General features: G+C 36.6%; 1 pseudogene; it reads left to right on the forward strand.

The window, feature by feature from the left end:
* Window positions 1-6850, forward strand: part of LOC114079089 (developmentally-regulated GTP-binding protein 1 pseudogene) — a 64281-nt pseudogene extending 57431 nt beyond the window's left edge.
* The last annotated feature ends 10528 nt before the right edge of the window (window positions 6851-17378 follow it).

Consider the following 17378-nt stretch of genomic DNA (forward strand, 5'->3'; position numbering starts at 1 on the left):
GAACAATTATTATGAAAGAAATGACTATTTTCTGCTCATATTTCAGTTAGCCTAGTTCACAAAAAAACAAGAGTAAACTTTGTAATACTTAGCATTTTATTTATAAGTAATTTGCTTAAAAATATTTTTTGCATATTTTACTTAATCTAAAATGTTTGATTCTTAGTAAAATAAGACTAAAAGTTTAAAAGTCTGAGTGTTACTAAAATAATCATGAAATTAATTGTTTCATATTAGTTAAATGAATTTCTATTACTAGGATTGTATGTTTTCTTCAAGGACATGCTTAGGAATGATGTTATTTTTTAGGACCAGTATATAGTTTAGATGAGGAAGATCATTTACTGGTTGACCTACAAATGAAGCATCAGTGCACAGACCAGTCCCATAGTTTATTCTGATTTATTCTATCCTAATCTACTCCATTTACTCTATTGTAATTTTCTTCCCAAAAGTATTTTTTCTTCAAAATTATGGATAACAAAATTTAATACTTCATTTTTATTAGAAAAAAAAATCCCTTACTTTTTTTTTTTAAGAACTGTGTATTTCAAATGTAACTTTTCTCTGAAGTCTTCTAGGCAGGCTAAGTCTTATCATCCTTCATAACTCTTCTTATAATTGTCCCTCTGTTTCAGTGAAAGTTTACAAGACCCTTCTTAACCCTTCACTCTATGACAGTATTTTATTTATTTTATTGTGCCAATAACATTGTGAAGAAAAAATAATATTCTGTCGAATGAATGCATAGGTATGTGTATACACTTTTTCTTCCCTTTCTTCCTCTTCCATCTATCATTTTTAATATAAAATTTATTTCAATAGCATGTTTTTACATCTTTATAGAAATAATATACTTTGTAAAATTATCTTCATGATCATCTTATATATTGACTTTCATACACTCCATTTTAAGACCTTATATACTCCCCTCAAATCCTCATCACCATATTCCCATACTCATTTTCATCAAAGTCTCTATTTTATTTGAGAGAAAGAAGAAGAAAAACAACAGAAGAAAATTCCTGCCATTTCTGAACAAAACAATTAAGAATCCTCTTTTATTTCAAAAGATATGCTCATTCCAGGCTCCTGAGTAAGCCCAACACCTTCACACATCCCAGAGATCCTATCCTTTGGGCCTACTTGAGGATATAATTATAACAGTTCACTCCTCTCCAGAAACATCAGATTCTCTCTTTTTGGATTATTCTCATCATCATATGTACTGTTTAATTTCCTCCATCTTAAAAATACCCTTCTTTGGCCAGGTGCTGTGTAATTACAGGCATACCTATAATCCCAGTGGCTCAGGAGGTTGAGACTGGAGGATTAAGAAGATATACAGACAATCAACAAATATATGAAAAAGTGTTCGACATCTCTAGCAATTAGAGAAATGCAAATCAAAACTACTCTAAGATTTCATCGCACTCCAGTCAGAATGGCAGTTGTTAAGAATATAAACAACAATAAGTGTTGGTGAGGATGTGGGGGGAAAAGACACACTCATACATTGCTAGTGAGACAGCAAATTGGTACAGCCAATGGAAAGCACTATGTAGAATCCTTGGAAAATTTAGAATGGAACCACCATTTGACCCAGCTATCCCACTTCTCGGTCTATACCCAAAGAACTTAAAAACAGCATTCTGCAACGACACAGTCACATCAATGTTTATAGCAGCACAATAGCTAAACTGTAGAATCATCCTAGATGCTGAAGGGTAAGAATGGATTAAAAAAAATGTGGTATATATAGACAATGGAATATTATTCAGCATTAAAAGAGAATAAAATTATGGCATTTGCAGATAAATGGATGGAGTTGGAGAATCCAATGCTAAACAAATGCTGAATGTTTTATCTGATTTAAGGATGCTGATTCATAATGTGGTTGGGGGGAGGGGGAGGCATGGGAAGATTAGATGAAATCTAGATCAGGCAAAGGGGAAGGAGGGGAAGAGAGAGGTTATGGGGGTAGGAAATATGGTGGAATGAGATGGACATCATTACCCTAAGTATCTGTATGAAGACATGAAGGATGTGACTCTACTTTGTGTACAATCAGAGATATGAAAAAATGTGCTATATGTGTAATATGAATTGTAATGCATCTGCTGTCATATATAACAAGTTAAAATTTAAAAGAATTAAAAAAAAAAAGAGTTCAGAGTCATCCTCAGCAACAGAGAGGAGCTAAGCAACTCAGTGAGTCCCTGTCTATAAATAAAATACAAAATAGAGCTGGGGATGATGTGGCTCAGTGGTTCAGTGCCCCAGAATTAAATCCATTGTACCTAAACAAAAATATATATATTCCTTTGACCCAGTTTATTTTACATTATCCTATTGTTCTATTCTTTTCATAGGCAAAATATTTCTCTCAAAAGGCAGCTATATTCCATGTATCCAAACTTTATGTTGGTACATACAGTTGTAACATGGCCCCAAGTTTCCCTGGCCCTCTGGCATATACAACTTCCATAATCCCTGGAACTACAAATGGGATGGATTTGTTTCTATATTAATTAGGTTATTATATGGCATAATTAATGTTAGGTAGACAGTTCAGGTAAGCCAGAACACTTACATGAATTTTTGTTTGTTTGTTTTTGGTACAAGAGATTGAACCCAGAGGCACTTAACCACTGAGCCACATCCCCACATCCTCAGCCTTCTTTATTTTTTATTTTGAGACAGATCTCTCTAAATTACTTAGGGACTTGCTAAATTGCTGAGGCTAGCTTTGAACTTGCAATCCTCCTGCCTCAGCCTCCTGAGCTGCTGGAATTATAGGTATGCACCACTACCCCAAACAAAAAGGAGATTCTTATCTTAACCTGTGGCTTTGAAGAAGGACAAGACACATGGAAAGGAATGCAGTTAGCCTTAAGGAGTTAATAGAAGTTGTTAGCTGATAGCCGTAAGGAAACAGGGACTTCAGCCCCAAACCATATGAAGTGAATTTTGCCACAACCATGTGAGTTTAGTAGAAGCTGCAGATTAAAACATGTACTGGCTGATAGTCATGCCATGCCAGATATTTTATCTAGAGTACCATGAACTAATAAATAGATGTTGCTTTAATTCACTAAGTTTATGGTGATTTATTCCACAATAATAGAAAACCAATACCCTTCCCATTTTCCTTTGGACCATCCCAAATTATATTTAGAATCACCATTCCAACAAAAGATTATCAATGGTCTTTCTATTGATCAATTCAATGCACAATATCTAATACTATCTTTCTAGAACATCAGCAACATTTCTTCAAATTGACCCCTTCCTCCTTTTCCACTGAGATGGAAATAATCGTCCCATGTGATACCATCCACACAGCTTTCCTCTTACCTCATCTGGTCTCATTCTGGCTCCCTCACACTTTTCTAACTTTGTTTCTGAAACACCATTCCCTCTAGTCTTTCTTTGTCCTTGTTCTATTCTCTTGTACCCCAATAAGTGGTTAATTATCTGTTGGTATACTCCTTAGTAAATTACCTGAGAGGGTTGTGCTGACCTAATAACAGGGGTGGTTTGTTGATAAGAGAAGGTCCTGGCAACCTGGTCACAAGAGAGAAAGCAACATGATCTAGTACCAGCAGTTCCCTTAAGAGATTATAATTAACTGTGACTCAGGGAGGTTCTGACATACCAGGCCCCATTTTCCCGAAGTTTTTCTGCTTGGATAATGTTCCATTGGTTATAAGTACTACCTCCCCCAAGGGATTATAATTATTTATGGGTTGGGGGAGGTTGGATATCCTAGTTCCCACTCTTTAGATGTTTGCCTGCCTGATAAAGCTCCCTCTGGTCTGTTTTGTGACTCATGGATTTTTCTTAATGCATATGTCTATTATGTCTTCCCTGAAAGTTAATGCCCTTTCTTGTCCTTCCCTCTACCCAACTGTTCATGGCTGACTAACCTACCTAACAAGAAAGGCTGAGATTCAAAGAGCTTTCTGAAGACTTCCTAAGACTAGGCAAAGGGAAAGGATATGTGGCTGTTGACCCAAACCATTTCCTTTTTCCCCACATTTCCCCAAAACCCCTGTGCTTCTCTATTCTCCTTTTGCTTTCTCAGAGATGTCATGGGTGTTGCACAGAAGGCTCTGGAGAGCAGGTGATGTACATCTATTCCTGACTCCATCTTCGGCAGTAGCATGTTGGTAGCTCAAAATAGGCTATTATGGGAACATTCACATCATGAAACTAGGAACACGCTAAAAATCACTGTCCTTTGTGTGTGGAGAGCCAGCGGTCTGTGTTGCAAAGCATTTACAGAACACTCAACCCTACAAAATTCAACCTTCCAAATGCTTTCAATACTCTGCCAACCTCCAGTGTTATTCTTTGCTCCAAAAGAATATTTTAATTCTTCTTCTTTTACCAGTCACTCTTTTATAGACCATTATCAGGTCTAGTGGCATAGCATATATTGCTTCTAATTCCATAATATTTGTGCAGCTCATAATTTTGCCATTTTACTATTTTTTTTGGATTTCAATATGCATATTGAAAGGTATGTTGCTTATCATGCTTTCATGCCCTTCTTTATCCTGAAGTCCCTGCTGTGATTTCTGTTTGTGTATTGGAATCCTCTTTCAAATATTTGGTCAAAGGGATGGGACAGTTGAAAGAAGAATGTACATGTATAATATATATCATAGGTAAATAATTTTCTTTTCTATTAAAATCACACATAATGAAACATATCCCCTTTGAAATTAAAAGCAACTTCCTGATAACTGCTTTCATTTCCTCACACTGGGGACAGACACGAGAAAATTAAGGATGACGTATTTCTCTCACACAGCCTAGCTAAATCTACTTCCATTATTTCCTGCCTTTTGTTCCACTGTGCCTCCTCTTCTCTTATAAAAGGTTTATGTGTCCCTGAGCCCCTGAAGATGCCAATTTGACACACATAAAAAAGCTATTTTCTATATTCCTCAAACCTGGCTGTGAATGAACCTATTTTCTTGCCAACCTGACTCCCGCATCTTTATGGAATGTTACAGGTGGGAAAGCCAAATGCCCCTGGTGTCCTTAAGATATAGCATGCCCATGGATAATGATGATGATGACTAAATTAGTCCAAGGTTTACAATGTGTCAGGCATTGCTTATATCACTTTACCTTAAAAGTTTAATTCTCATGATGAAATAGTTACTATCATTAGTTTATTTTATTTTAAATAAACTGATACAGAGAGATGCTAAAGAATTTGTTCACGATGGACCCTTGATACTTACCGAGTGACAGTAGAATTGAGAACTCTTTCTTGTTTATTTGGAATATTTTTAAGACATCTTAGTAGCAGACAAGACTATCACTTATTCTTTAATATTTCAATCCCTTTAGAAAAAAATATTATTTACATTCAGTTTCATGGCAAAAAAAGACATAAATTGTGTTTCTTAGGTTGTCTAGTTAATGAGGTGATAAAAATGTTTACTATTCAATATGTGCTAAATGGTACTCTTGCTCCTCATTTAGTTATTTAATAAAGGAAATTAGTAATTTAAATACACTTAAAAATTAGTCTTTTCAAGTGTGTTACCTTTAAGGTGTTTGATATAAAAGTATTCTTGTTAAACCTAATCTCACTCCATACAAAGATGGAAGGGTTAGCTCACATTTTATCATTTATTAAACTCATCCTGTATTTTTTTTCTCATTCAATTTTGGAACCATCTGAGGTATGGGGCTAATTATTAGAGACCAAAAGTACTTGATCCTGGCCACCCTGCCCATCCCCACGCCACACTGCTGGACTTGCCACCAAGAGCCGCACCTTAATAAAAAACACAGAGATCAAAACTGAAATGGAGCATTCTCAAAATAACAAAGCAACAGCATACTACTTAGGGATGCTCAAGAGATCTCTTTACTCCAAAAGGTGGTGGTAGTGGTAGTCTAGGAGAAGGTGTGACATGGCCAAGACTGGTGATGCTGGAAATTTGGGGGGTTTGTGGGTTTTCCGTCTGTGGGGAAGTCAACACTATTGAGTAACCTATCTGGGGTATATTCTGAAGTGGCAACCTATGAGTTCACTACTCTGACTGCTGTACATATGTCATAAGATATAAAGGTGCCAAAAATACAGCTTCTGTAACTCCCAGGTATCACTGAAGGTGCCAGGGAGGGGAAAGATAGAAGCCATCAGGACACTGCAATGGCCTGAACACGCAATTTGATCTTGATTGTTCTGGATGTCTTGAAACCCTTAGGACATAAAAAAGTAATTGAAGAATGAAGAATTGGAAGGCTTTAGTATTCACTTGAATAATAAACCTCCCAACATTGGCTTTAAAAAGAATGACTAAGGAGGTATTAATCTCACAGCTACATTCCCTCAGGGTGAGCTGGGTGCTGAAACTGTGAAGAGCATACTGGGACTTTGTGTAGTGATGCCACAGCTAATGGCCTCATCGATGTGATGGAATGAAACTGTGTTTATATCCCCTGCATTTATGTATTAAATAAGATTGATCAGCTCTCCATTGAAGGATTGGGTAGCATCTATTAAGTGCCTCAGTGGGTAGCCATCTCCGCCCATCACTGGGAAATTTGGTGATGTGTTAGAAAAAAAGCTGGGACTATTTGAAACTAGTGAGAATTTACACCAAACCCAAAGGCCAGTTACCAGATTATACATGTCCAATAGTACTGCCTTACACCAGGACCACATGGAGGCTTTCTGCATGAAGAGTCACAAAAATCTTATCAAAGAATTTTAAAATGCTGTGGTCTAAGGTCTCTCTGTGAAATACAATCTACAGAAGGTGGATAAAGACCATACACATTGGAGGGCCAGGATGTCAATCAGATTGTGAGGAAATGAAACCTTTTCCTTCTCATCTTTAGGGGCCAACCACAGCAGCTTTCTCCATGAGTGAGCACCCTACTTCGCCCCTTCTGTCTTTAGTAGCCACTGGATCAGAATACAGAGGTGGGAGATGGAGACCCCCAAACTGCAACTTCAGTTGCCTTATTTTGGTGTCACCTTCTAGGTTGAACTGTATAAAAGATCTGGTGGGCTTATTGGCTTTGTGCAAAGAGAAAAAAGAAAAAGAGTACCTGCTCATGTGTTAAAGTTGTTAAGAGTGTGGCTCACAGAGATAAACAAGATTTTCACGTCACAGTGATGAGTGCTTAGTTCCTCATGCCCTGGGAACAAGTGTAAATTGAAAGGACCTAGCAAGCTGCTAGAATTTCAGTAGCTTTCCCAAGTTCCTTGTAGGGGAGACTCCCAATTATAGTTCTATAAAAAAAATTTAGAAAGCTACTGTTATTTTACCCCCAAAAAAATGGATATATAAAAATATTTGAAAAGACTTGCTGTCTAGTCAACTTTTTGTCTCTATGACCAAAAGACTTGACAAAAACAATTAGAGGAGGAAAAGTTGATTTGGCATATACAGTTTCAGAAGTCCCATTCCATAGACTGCTGACTCTATTGCTCTGGGCCCAAGGTGAGGCAGAATATCATAGCAGAAGGGTGTTGAATAGGAAAGTAGCTCAGGACATGCAAATCAGGAAGCAAACAGCTCCACTCACCAGAGACAAAATTTAAACCCCAAATGCAAACACCCCAATGACCCACCTCCTCCAGCCACACTCTACCTGCCTTCAGCTACCATCCAGTTCATACCTATAGGTAGATTGATTCACTGAGTAGGTTAAAACTTTCTTAATGTAATTATTACCTCTGAATATTTCTTCATTGTCACATATGAACTTTGCCGCAGTCCGGCTGAAGCAAACTAACCAGGGGGTGACGAGGAACTTGTGTAGGTTGATACAGCAGGAGTGGGAGCCGTTTATTGTAGGACAGGAGGGGTATTTATACATTCCACACAGTTTATCTTAATTAACATAAACTAGATATAGCAGTCAACCAATAAGGAATCTCCACACTTAATGGCTTGCTGGCGTTACTTCACAAACCACTCCCTCTGGCAAAATGCCAGGTGCCATCTTGACTTGTTTACAGACCCTAACATTTCCTCCTCTTGTTTAATTTAAATAACAACCATAGTGGTTTTTACACAAACACCATAAATAATCTGCTACAAGCAGAAGGGGAGGATACAAAATGCCACAATACCAAGCCAATTGATGGCTCCATGCAAGAAGCCCTTGGAAAAATTATACCAGCAATGACACGGTTAGCAAAGATACCGAGTTACAATTTGTGTAGATTACAGTTTGTTGTCTCAGTTCAGGTAAAGCAGTGTCTCAATAGATTAACTCACAGTCCAGGTAAATTCTACAGGCAGCTAGCTTAAATCACAGTCCAGGTTAGTTCTGCAGGCAGCTAGCTTGATCCGAAATCTCGTCTGGTTCTCAGCAACACTGGAAATTCTTCCACCCTCGTCCTCACCTGCACTGGGACGAAGGCAGGAACTCTTGCAAAGATGCTAAAGAAAATCCTGTAGCATTCCACTAAGAAAACAACCTTCTGAACAATTTAGTACATTATCTCAAGGTTTTTTTACATTTGAAATAAGCCTTAATAGTGCTCATTAGTTATTAGCTTCCAGGTGTGGGAGAACCATTGTAGTTACTGGCCTTGGAAATGATCAAACTTCAGGGTCCCAGGCCATCTTCTGCCTGCAGCCTCCCAGGCAGCCCCAGATGGCCCTGGGGAGAGTCCCGGACTCAAATTGCTTCCTGGGACAGGGAGTAAGAGCCTGCAAGACTGTGCCTCTGGGTCAGGTCTGGATTTGGGCTCTCGCAGCTGCCGCCACTTGGAAAGTCCTTGCTGTGCCATGAACGGCTCGCACACATGGCAGCCGCTGCTTTGATTCACGCACCCTCCAGTAACAAAAAGTATTCAGTAATAGTCTTTTGCTGCAACTTTTTTCCTGATAATCCTTCTTCTTCTGAACTTCCTTTTTCTTTCTGACTAGAGTTCCTGGGCTTCCATCAACACATGCCCTAACTATTCTTGGTTCCACTTGGGTGCCTTCTTCCCTTAGTAATTTACTTCTCACCCCTTCCATATTTTCGTCACAAAGACAATACAACATTTCAAGACAAAACAAGACACAAACATACTGTATCAATCTTTTCCATTTTCTCAAAATGGCCATTTTTCCTCTCACCCTATCTGCCTAGGGACTAGCAGATTTGCTCCCATCCTATCTATGGACGGGCAACTTTTTTTCGTCACTTACCCCCGTGTGTCCCGGGGCTCCCAGTACGGGCCACCATCTGCTGCAGTCCGGCTGCAGCAAAATAACCAGGGGGTGACGAACAACTTGTGTACATTGATACAGCAGGAGTGGGAGCCGTTTATTGTAGGACAGAAGGGGTATATATACATCCCACACAGCTTAATTAACATAAACTAGATACAGCAGTCAACCAATAAGGAATCTCCACACTTAATGGCTCGCTGGCGTTACTTCACAAACCACTCCTGAAAGGAAAGTGACCACAACACTCGGAGCAACCAAAAGATCTTTATTGCAGCAGTGCAACAAAGAGAAAGGAAAGAAGGAAAGAGAGAGAGAGAAAAGAGAAGAGATGAACAGGGAGAGAGCAAGAGCAAGAGAGAGACAGAGAGCGCGCGTAAGAAAGATAAAGAGCAAGAGAGAAAGAGCAAGAGAGAGAGGGAGCAAGAGAGAGAGGGAGCAAGATAGAGAGGGAGCAAAGGGGGGGGGCAAGAGAGAGGGGGGCCTGGCAGGAGGGAGTTTTTATAGCCCAAATCTAATGGGGCCTCTGAGTCTGCAAGCTGCCTTGTTGGCCTAAGGGGGGGTTAAGTGTTCAGCCTTAAGCAGGGTTGAATGTTCAGACTTGAGGCAAACAGGTGATAAAGGACCAGATAGAGGGGGGTTTGAGTGCGTGGGCTATCTTGCAGCCAACATCTGTTCAGCCTGCCCTGCAGACAACACAGTTCAGCCTGCTCTGCACCCAACAACTCCCTCTGGCAAAATGCCAGGCGCCATCTTGACTTGTTTACAGACCCTAACAAACTTTTCAGGGACACCTCATATCTAAACTATAACATTTAGAAAAATGAGTATTTAAAAAATATGTATATGCACAACAGGTATATATATGTGTGTATGTGTGTGTGTGTGTGTGTGTATATATACACACACACACACACACACACACATATACATATAAATAATTCATATGCCTCATCTCTGCCCATCACTGCTGGATGGGCCCATATATATTTTATATAAATGTAAACATATAAAATATATATGGGCCCATCCAGAATATATAAACTTTAAGTTTAACCACTATGAAAATAAGATAAATGAATAAATGATGACAAATTTGAAGTTTTAGGGAAAGAGAACTATCTGCCAATTTCATCGTACTACTTAAATAATACTACCAAATCTATCTTGTCATAGTCATTAAAATTTCTAATAAGTCACTGATAAGTATATTTGCAAATTATGATACAATATGAGAATAGTTAATTCACTAATTTCACATCCTTAGGTTTGACACACATATGAAATAAAATGAGAATATTTGTTTTCAAAAATTAATTTGGGTCTTTTACAACAGCAATAGTAGGCACAAAATTCTATTTCTATGTGTCAATATATTTATCTAGGGGCTTTATAGAAATAGGATTTTAAGTAAGGCAAATGTTCATCATCTCTCTGTGTCCTTCCTTATCCTAAAATTCATGCTGTGATTTCTACTTTTAAGACAGATGCCAGACTAAGGAATTTCTGTTTAGAAAAATTTGTGACTCCATTGATCAAAATCAGTACTGGGCTCACTGTGCATAACATTATAAAAGATTAATAAATTCTATATGCTAACATCCTCACTGTACTTAACGATATTGTACTGTGCATTTAAAAATTTGTTAATTGTAGATCTAAAGGTTTGTTAAAGGACTTTTCATTGCTGTGACTAAAATACCTGACAAGAACCACTTAGAGGAGAAAAAAAATATTTTGGGCTCACAGTTTCAGAGATCTCAGTCCATGGTTGGCAAGCTTGATTGCTCTGTACCTGAGGTGAGGCATTATGGCAGAAGGGCTTGGCAGAGGAAAATTGTTCAACTCATCCCAGCCAGGAAGCAAAGAGAAAGAAACAAAGGGGCTAGGGAGAGACAGAGTTCCCAAGACCACACCCCTCAGTGAACTACTTCCTTCAGCCATGCCACACCTGCCTACAGTTTTCACCACCTCCCAGCAAACTGTTCAAATTATCAATCCATCCAAAGAAGTAACCCACTGATGAAGTCAGAATCCTCATGACCCAATCATTTCACCTCTGAACATTGCTGTTTTGCCTAACACACTAGCTTTGGGGAGACATTGCACATCCAAACCATAATGCATGGTACGTTTCTTGCCTCAATAAGAAAAACAGATCTTATCCTTATCTAAATATTAGAAATTACTTTTTTACTCCTGCCTTTCTTTCAAATAACAGAGCTATTATTCTACTTTAGTAACACAGCATATTTCACCTGCACAATTTCAGTCACTACCTACCCACTCTTCTAATTCAAGTTACATTTTAATTCTGTAAAAACTGTCAATCCATCTATACTAATCATTCTAAAACAGAATTTACCATTTCACTCCTTCAATTAGAAACATTCAGTGATTTTGTCTCCTAACAAATTAAACAAAATTTCTCAGCCTTCTATTATAGAGTTATTATAATACTACTTAAACCTTTCCACTAACCTTATCTGCCACATGGCTCTAATTGAACCCAGTGCTCCACGTAGCTTCTGATCTTTCCTTTTCCCCATGTTTCTTATAGATAACTTGCACACCCTAAGGCATCTTTAAATTCACTGTCAAGATGCCTTTCTCCCAAAGGCAATCAATGGCTTCCTGATTTTAACAAGTATTCTCCCTTTTCATAACAATTTGCAATTCACTTTGATTATTAGCTCTGATTTTTTGTTACCTTTCTTTCTAGAGTAAATCCTGGAAACAAGGTCAGTGTCTTATCCTACACACAAGCTATACACACTGTCATGCATAATTTTAAGAAATATTAATTGAATGGCGAATGAAGTCTCCATTTGACTTAGAAGATGATTCAAATATAGGCTCTTAAGTTGATAAAAATTTGATTCACTATATTCATAACTTAATCATTGAGTACATTTTTGTTTAATATTATTAATAAATTATTCCCATAACTTTTTGAGAACTATTAGAAGTTATAATTAAATATATCTTTAAAATCTAGCATTCTAGAAATGAAGATGCTAAGAAGATTTAAAGTCTATGATTTGGGGTCACGCTTTCTGATTTGAAAACTTACTACAAAGATAAAATAATTAAAACAGTGAACATACAACAGTAAAAAACACAGAGAAATACCCTTTCTACATGGAGGTTACATTCTAGTGAGGAATACAACTAGTAAGTCAATAAGCAAACTAGACAATTTCAGAATTTAATAAGTTCTACAAAAGACATGAATGAAATGCAAATTAGAAAACTACATACTATGAGATAAATTAAAAGAGCAAAAATGCATACCTGTGTTCAGGGAGTCTATTTTAATTAGCAGTGCTTATTTTTTTCAGAATAATTAGTACATGTTAATTAAAAGATAATTTTATTTCTCCCTAATACTTGTGTGATATATAGCTACAAAAAGTAGTTGTGTTTACATGTTGGTAAAAATGTACTAGCCAAGTTGCAGCAGCATGAAATGAACTTTTAGTCTGCTATTCAGATGAGCGATTACAAAATTTAAAAAAAAAATAGATCTCCATGCAATTATAGTGTATGAGTCTTGACTACGCAGTGAAATATCAAACTGAAGGCCATTCATAAAATAGTCTGGAAGATCATATAACTCATTACACTTTCACATCGTTAGTGAAAAATTGGCAACATGCTGTATACTTTTTAATGTAGAGGAATAAAGATTACGGGGGAGTAGATGATTCAAGAGATCATTAGTGAACATTTCCAAGCTGAGTCAAGTTTCAACTCCAGTTCTTTGGGGAACAAATAGTATTACAAGACAGCAATTGTTTTGTAATAATGTAATAAAGTGTTCTTAATTCAGCTGCAAATAAATCATAATCCATATTTAAAAACCAACTGTTAAGCTTAACTGAACTTTATTTGAAGCCCCAAATATTGTAACAGATTAACATTTACAAATAAGGGACACTATTTCACTCAACAAAACCAATGAACATTGGAACTCACAATCCAGATCTGAATTCCAATGCACTGATCATCTCATTCCAAGGAGTATATTCTCAGGGAAAACATATCAGTTTGAAATTCTTTGTAAAACATAAAAATTTACTTTTATATGAGTCATTTGTCACAGGAAAATGCATAAACAAACAACTCTAAATTCATGGTCACACAATGTATTGTTTTCCCAAAATGTGAATACACAGTAAAAATAATTATGATATTGAGAGAAACACAAACCAGGCTTAAGACTTCTATGTGTATAGTTCTAGTCATTTTTGGAGTTATTCTAAACTATAACATATATAATATGTGACAAGAAATAAATTTCTTCACCTATTTCTAATCAATTTGAAAACTATTCTTTTTTGTTTTTAATGAGGTCTTATTCTCGGTAATATTAAGTAAGGACTCTTCCTTATTGCTACTCTGTGCTTTTCTGCTCTCCACATTTCTCAAACTTGTCCTTTAATGTAAGGTAAGAAGGCACTGAACTGAGAGGTGATTTTCAAGAGACATCATCTTTAGTGATGAGGACATTTAAAAGTAAAGTACATTTAGGAAATTCTCAGCACTAAACTTCACACATAGCTAATGTCTTTAGGGTACCCAGGGATATAATTTTTAAAGATATTAGGATGGTTTTTCTAGGTTTATTGCCTTTGGTTCACTGTTACCACTTACATCCTGGATGCGACTCACCACAACAAGAGTTTCTGCAGCTTAATTAGAGTAGTTTACAATCAAGAACTGAAGAAGGGAGAGATTTCTTGATGAGAATAGAGGCAAGTGTGAAGAAAGTATGTCATATGCACATAGCAGTTGGTGATGATCTTTGGACAAAGAAATGGGGAAGAGATGACAAATCTGACATTAAAAGAATCAGTTCTGGAGACTGAGTGGCTACTCACTCACTCTAGCTTAAAAACTAACAAAAGTTCTGTTGCTGACAACCTCATGGTGAATGATTACCCAATTTGCCCTATTGGCAGCCTAACATCCATGCCTCATAATGAGTCTATTGCTCCAGCTGGACTTAAATCCTTATTTTCTCTCTCCACACACCTTGCCAATGATCACTCCCAGGCCAAATGCATATTTACATCAAAGGTGCCTTATTTCTCTACTCCACTAATTTTGCTTCCTCTTCCTTTGGTATGAAAATCATATCTTCACAACCTTATATCAACAGCCTCACTGATCTCTTCCTTTCCTTAATTCAAAGAATAGAGAGGGTTTATCTTAAAACACACACTGATTTGTTATGCTACCATTTTTTTGATGCAACACTTTTTCATTTGCTTTCTATCGTCTCTATTACAGATTTCTCCCATTTCTTCCCCCAAACTGCATTTCCAGTTTTTTCAACTTCTGTCACTTTTTTTCTCCCTTTGTCAGGGATCCATTCGTCTCGTATCTGAATGATCACAAGACCTAACTAGCAGAGTTCCCTAGTCCTAAAATAAAAAGAGATACTATTTGCAGAAAGTCACGCGTCAGAATCTGGAACATCCCATTAAATCCCCATAACAAGTCTGTTATCCCTCTTTTATGGATGAACAAGGTGGCTGAATTTCTTAAAATTACAAAATGAAGGAATTAGAATCTAAGCAAAAGTCCAAACTCTAAATATGTGTTCTTTACACTATGCACAATTTCCCTTTCAAAGCATCTTTCACATCATTTCAATTTGCAGAAAATCTTACTTTTCTTATATTACAGGGAATACTGAAAAGCAAGACAAAAAACAAATTAGCCATTGTGATAATTCCCCTTAGAACAACAATGTAATTCAATTTTTGAGTTAATGAACATTTTTTGTTTGAAAAAATAAAGAACCACAGATAGACAATGGTGAAACAAGGGAATACTTGCTTGTTTGCTCTGCTTAACACAAGGGGCAAACATTTTGCATTTCTGTAAGACACCTGGGATAGGAGGAGGTGAGTGATCTGAAACAGAGGGACAGATAGGGGAAACTTTGTGAGATAGAGATGGTCTCAAGACAAGTCCTATGTAGGGAAATCTCCAGTATGAAACTTTTCAAGGCAAGCAATAACCCATAGATCTCTACAAAATGGTAGGTATTATATTGATTTTAAAGTTATTTCTTGCTTGTTTCATAATTCTATCATTTACTCCCTTGTATTGAGTAAAAATCATTACAAATGACAGATTGCCTTGAGTGAGAGGTGACTTGTAGAAACCTTTATAGACCAGAAATTCTAGGAAACTAAGAGGACCCTCAAATCCATAGAGAAGCCAGGAGACAGCAGGAAATCCTGGTACCTGCTGAGCTGACTGCTGCTTTTCCCCAAATATAACTATAAAAGGTGCCCCTGGAGAAGGGGGTATTATGATTAGACCTTCTATTGCAGAGGAGTTTGACTCTCCAAAAAAAAAAAAAAAAAAAAGGCATTCTGAAAATCTGGATGAATGGAGTTTATCCAATTAAAATATTAGTATACCAATATTCCTTTCATGCTAAAGAATCTATAATAACTTTCTTCAAATTCAATTTTTAGGCTCATTTTAATCTTTAGGTAATTTATTTTATACTCTATTATATATCCATTCCTATTTTAATCAATCATCTACTGTCTTTCATACAGATATTCACATATTGCTAAACTATGTATCTGCCAGGGTAGAGTACCCTAGACAAATTCATACACACCTCCAGCCTCCGTGCTCATTCTGTCTCATAAATCTAGTTCTATAAACTGTTTTGTTCATGATGTGCCTACTTTTAACTTTCCTTCATTCATGGATTTTTCATTTTTTTTCTGAATGATTTCTTTATTCTTTAAACATTTAATTTCTTTATTATTGACCTGGTCCTACATTATTAAATTATCCTTTATTTGATAAACAGGATTCCTATTGGCTCCCAAGTCATAAATTATGGAGGATTTACACCTTATGTTTCTACATCTCTGACAGTAACACAGAATATTACCTGGTATGATAGGCTGAAGTGGCCCTAAGATGGTGGAATTATTCTCTGGAAACTGTGAATGTTACCTTGGATGGAATAAAAAAAAAATGGCTTTTCATGTAATTAAGTTATGAATTTTGAGATGGAGAGAGTATCCAGGACTCTCTGAGTGGGCTGTAATTATAATCTGAAGTGTCTTTAAAAGAGGTAGGTAAATTGATTGCAGTGAAGGGAAAGCAATGTGACCACAGTAGCAGAAAATGGAGTGATGTAGTCAGGAAACAAGAGTGGTGGCTGGTTTTGTAAAACAAAGAGGCAAGGAACAGATTTTGCACCAGAGCCTCCAGAAGAAACTGGACTTTCTGACACTTTGATCTCAATTCTGAAGTCTAATTTTGGCAAGAGAAGCACCCAAACAACAAGAGAACAAGTCTGTGTTATTTTAAGCCTCCAAATTTGCGATAATTCATTACAATGGCAAGAACAAACAAATACCGCTGAGTACTTATAGTAGTTATTTAATAATTGCTTAACTGACCTTTCGACTTTTGGCAGTGGTAGAGACTTTTGGCAAGCACTCTTCTACCACTCTAGAAATAAGAGTCAATTCTTCATCATCTGCACCTTTTACTTGAAATGAAGGAGTATAATCTATCTAGTTAAAACACAATATAATATAATTTATATTATTGTTTTTCTTAGATTATTTTCTTACTTTTAACCTAGTTCTATTCATCATGCAATAACCTCGATTTATGATACATTTATTACCAAAAGTCAATGCTTCATATTATGCATAATAACAAAAGGAAATAATAGCCTACCCTTTGCTGTTCTTGCAGTTCATTCCTCACTCTTTAGTGTTTACTTTTCCTTCTAATTTTGTATTTTTGTACATCTCAGCATGAGACTTTTGTACCTATAAAAATTGTTTTCTTAGAATGATAAATTTAATTTATATTTTGGAAGATATATATCCTATCTTTCCTGAAAATTAAAACAGTATAAATCTGAGTGAATGTTTTCTAAGGGCATAAAGAGATAAATGACACAATCCAAATAAAATATTTTTGGGGAAACACATTTTAGATGTCACTTTATTATCTTGATAGTTGTATATGGCCCCATATAGAAAGAAAATTTATACAGTGACAGGTTATTTTACTACTTTGGTAACTGTAGACCTCGCTGTACTATATTGATAAAAAATGAAGGGGTCTGTAATATGTTTTACTCAGATTCTGTTATGAGCTGAACTG

The sequence above is a fragment of the Marmota flaviventris genome, chromosome 3, assembly GCF_047511675.1.
Source record: "Marmota flaviventris isolate mMarFla1 chromosome 3, mMarFla1.hap1, whole genome shotgun sequence".
Taxonomy (NCBI): Eukaryota; Metazoa; Chordata; class Mammalia; order Rodentia; family Sciuridae; genus Marmota; species Marmota flaviventris.